The 4,165-nt window shown below is 39.9% G+C and overlaps 1 long non-coding RNA gene across 1 annotated transcript in view; it reads left to right on the top strand.

Moving 5' to 3' along the window:
- Positions 1 to 327: 327 nt before the first annotated feature.
- LOC138012661 (uncharacterized) overlaps positions 328 to 4,165 on the top strand; it is a 53,050-nt gene continuing 49,212 nt past the window's right edge. Inside the window, exon 1 of the long non-coding RNA XR_011125065.1 lies at positions 328 to 473. This is a non-coding gene — a long non-coding RNA (uncharacterized lncRNA). The remainder of the gene's footprint in view (positions 474 to 4,165) is intronic.

Below are 4,165 nucleotides of genomic sequence, written 5' to 3'. Positions count from 1 at the left end.
AGAAACAGAAGAAATGTTTAGCAATATTACAGTACTCATTAAACACTCAAACCGTTAGGAGCGAGTGTAGTCGCAGGCTAATGATTTGCGATAATTAAGGTTCAGGTGCTCGAAAGTTTTAGATTACAGTTCTCCCTGAAGCCAAAAGAGATACCGGTACGTTTCGTTTGTGAGGAAACGAAACAAAAGAATATATAGCTAAATGTGGTAAAGATAACAATCGAAGCAATCAAATAATTTTGGAGGATTTAAATCGAAAGGTAGATTCAATCAATTGTCAAAGTCTATGGAGAGGAAGAGTGACACAGGTGTTCGATTATTCAGGGTAAACCTTTTCACGTGATGTCGCTGTTTGTTCACGTGGTCGTCGATTCCTGGAGAAGTGAACGGTTCAATAACCTTGAATTTAGAGGGCGTTTCGTCGCTTAAAATATACACATCAACAGTGAGCTCATCCAAATTCAGTGGTTTTGGTAAGTGAGTTCATTAGTTCTTTAAAAATTTTATTCGCCCGCTTCGTTCAAGAACATTGTGCCATATCTTTTAGGGCGCGTTCGATTGACGCCATTCCGGAATAAGAATACACGGAGTGATGATTTAAAACACTATGTGTGGCGTTTTGCAGCAACAAGGATAATAAAGCTGTATTTAAAATAGCATTTTAGCAGATTTTTGACAATGTTAATATGAATCTACGCAAAAACGAAGGATTTCTAACTTCTATTCCATGTATTCCTATTCCGGATACGATCAATCGAACGCGCCCTGAGTTAATGCATCGCATGACTGATAAAATTGCTAGTTTCATCGAAATTTATAGTCAAGATTAGTCGTGATCGATCACCTGTAAACTCACTTTTTGAATCCTAATTTGATGTCAAAAAGGTGCTTTCACTCGTGCATGGGCTGCTAAGCCTAACTTGGTGGAAGCACGCTTGAAGAGTGTGAAGACCGTCAACTCGGACAATCTGAAATAGGTTTGAGAGATGATTCACTTCCTTTCACGCTCGGAAAGTGCTTGTTCATAAAAAACGTCGAAGCGTATTAACATCTTTATGCATGCAACTCGCATCCTTAGCGATGTATCCGTCGAGATGTTTATAGTCATCAAGGTTATAGAGATGACAGCGATTTTCTGAGATTTGAATTCAAGATATTTTGCGTATGACAACTGTTTGTACCTTACGAGGCAGTGTAAATATTACGAGCGGAGAACCAAAAAACAATCTTATTTAAGCTTATAATTTCTGTAAGGCCTTCTAGTACTTTTAAATACACAGCTTCTACGGCTTACCATTCATCTGATTCGATGGCCATGTTTTTATCGGAATACTGTCACATCTTACTAAGGTTGCGGGTTTTTTGAACTGAGCTTAATATACGCGCACTGTATATGGCTAGCAGAAAAAACTGTAGCAAATTGTGGTAGATCAAGTTGTCTAACCACTCAAATTGTTTTTGAAGGATTGAAATCGGAAAATCGATGTCTCGCTTAATATTCACTTTTTAGTTCAACTCTAGCGAGCGGAAGTGTGATGAAGGTATTCGATATTCTGAGAATTCACGGGGTGTCAACTGTTTGTGTAGGTGGCCGTCGATTCCGGAAAATTGTAGTGGGCGTATCGAAGCACGAGGAGATATACCCAGAGCCTCAATAGAAGCCGGCTACGTTTATTCATCTTGCGTGTTTTTGCGATTAATCGCGACCAAAACGCTTTCTGCTAGCTAGTTTCAGGGTTATCGTCGTAAGAAAAGTGTGTCCCGCTTTTACGTTGGCTGTGTCACAAAGATGGCGGCCAAGCGTGGCCAGACTGAATTGTTTACATTTTTTCCTTAGCAAAGGTATTTCGAATAATTTTTACGTTTTCTTTTACTTCTATATATTGTTCTCTCATAAATAATTTTGTATTTTTACTAGCTCTTACATTGCTTTTAAATGAATGCGCTGAGTGTTTAAAATTCTGCATGCGACAGAGGCCTCTCCATATGGTACGCACCTTTCCAAACTTGAAAATATCAGCCGGATGTTTTCGATTCGAAAACCGTAACGCTGTCCTTTAATGTTATCAAGGTGTATTATTGGCAATTCATGTATTCAAATGCATGCAAATGATAGCAACTGTAATTGAAATGTGGCAGGTTCCAATCAAGTAATCCCTCAAAAACCCGGGAACTAACGTATTTTAAACCATCCGCTGCAATTGTGAGTAAGCTTTTCCTTCGTTTCGCCACGTTTATACCTGTATGTTCTAGCCTACTTTATTTTTTTTTTTTTTGCATTAGGCGCAAGCGAAAATTAAAATAACCTACTAAGCTTAGAGCACTTTAAAATCCGAAAGGAAGTGTTGTTTTTAACATCGCGCCACCCCGTGCTGACCTATTTTAGCGCACAGAATAACTTATCCTGATGCCCTTAAAATTATACTTCGTTATTCGATATTCTAAAAGGTCTGTTCACATGATATCAACTGCTTTTTTCACGTGGTCGTCGATTTAGGGGAAACGAAGCGTTCCTATAATTCTCGTGAATTTTAGGGGGGCGTATCTAAGCTTGAAGAGGTATACCGTATTTACTCCAATAAGCGCCGCGGCGAATATTTAATTTTCGCGTATTAAGTGCGGCGCTTGTTTGAAAATTGGACACCACACAGAAATATTTCCTTTTATTTTAACGGGTAATTTTCTATCTGTTCCGATACAGGAGCTCATGAAGGAAGCCTCGATTAGAAACTTGGCCTAGCAGTCAACCCTTTCTCTAGTAGTTTTTATTTATAGAACGTCTCCCTTGGGAGATTCAGCACGCCCACTGTTGTAAAAACCCAATCAAAACAAAGCTATATCAGCGTCAAGGGAAGTGTGATATTTATTGAGGAAAGGGTGATTCAAGGAAGTAGAGGAGATAGAGCCTCCCCTAGATGAGCTCCAGACGGAGATTAACAGAAACGTCTTTTGATCGTCACCATTTGACTCTTACGTCTTTTCATTTAATGGGCGGCCATTGAAATGCAATCACTTTGAACTGAAGAACATAGGTTAGAGTTACTTTTTAGTGTTCGTTTAATCGATGTGAGCTATATGACCGGCAACCGGTCAAGGTGTTAAAAACACTAAATGACCGGCAGTCAAAACTTTTTCATGGATTGGGCCTAAAAAGCACTCTGGTTAGCCTAAACTAGCATTCCCGCTGTTAGCCTAAAAGACACTCAGGGTTAGCCTGAAAAGCGCTTCGGTACTCTGTGTGGTTAGCATTCAAAAAATAGCAATAGTAAAATGATTTATTAAAAACTGAACCACGGATATCAGATTTCCAGCATTTCATTGGCTCGCTGGACACAGGCTATCAGTTCATATACCTGCTGTACCTAATATGGTCAAGGAATGCGCTACGCGCCTTGTTGGCTCTCAATCTCAATCTCCAACGCGCCCTTGTGGAATAATGTTAAATCATACCTTAAAAACTCAGTTACCTGGCAACTGGCCTCACGGCTCAGTGGTCATGTCTATGGCTTGACGTGTGGGTGACCCGGGTGCGACTCTGTTTGAGGTCTCGTATTGTGATGTGTTTTTACGTTGCTTTATTTCTCAGAAACGTTTTTAGTTCTCAGTGCTTGACCAGTTTCCGGTCATGTAGCCACAGCGTTGTTTAATTTGACGAAACTCCTGTAATAAGCGACGCATTGGGACCGCAGCGCTTACTCTGGGGCGGCGCTTATTCCAGTCAATACGGTACGTCTGTTAGTCAGCTCACCTATATTAAGCGGTCAGCGGTCATGGCGCGCTGTAGCGGACGATTATTGCACACACTTAGGAAGGACTGAAGAAGTTATTTCCTTTTCATAATTCTTCTTCTTTTCAGTGTAATCTGATGCCAGGTCAAAAACGTTTTTGGCTTTACGTTTGCACCAAAAGTACCGTAAGTTAACAGTTTTTTTTAGATGTAAGTCTGAAACAAAATTTTCATCGAAAGATTAATGGAAATCGATCGTCAAAACACTACAATTGCTGCAGTCTCTAACTTCTATAATCACGATATTCTGTCAAAAGGAAGGAATATCACGTGCGAGGCAACCATAAAGTGCATGTGATCACCTTGTGTCAACTGAATGAACTACAAAAAAGAATGTTAATCGTTCGCCGTTTTCGGAGTAAAACAACATACCGGTAC

The sequence above is a fragment of the Montipora foliosa genome, chromosome 8 (assembly GCF_036669935.1).
Source record: "Montipora foliosa isolate CH-2021 chromosome 8, ASM3666993v2, whole genome shotgun sequence".
In the NCBI taxonomy this organism is placed as follows: Eukaryota; Metazoa; Cnidaria; class Anthozoa; order Scleractinia; family Acroporidae; genus Montipora; species Montipora foliosa.
This window is presented reverse-complemented; position numbering and strand designations above follow the sequence as displayed.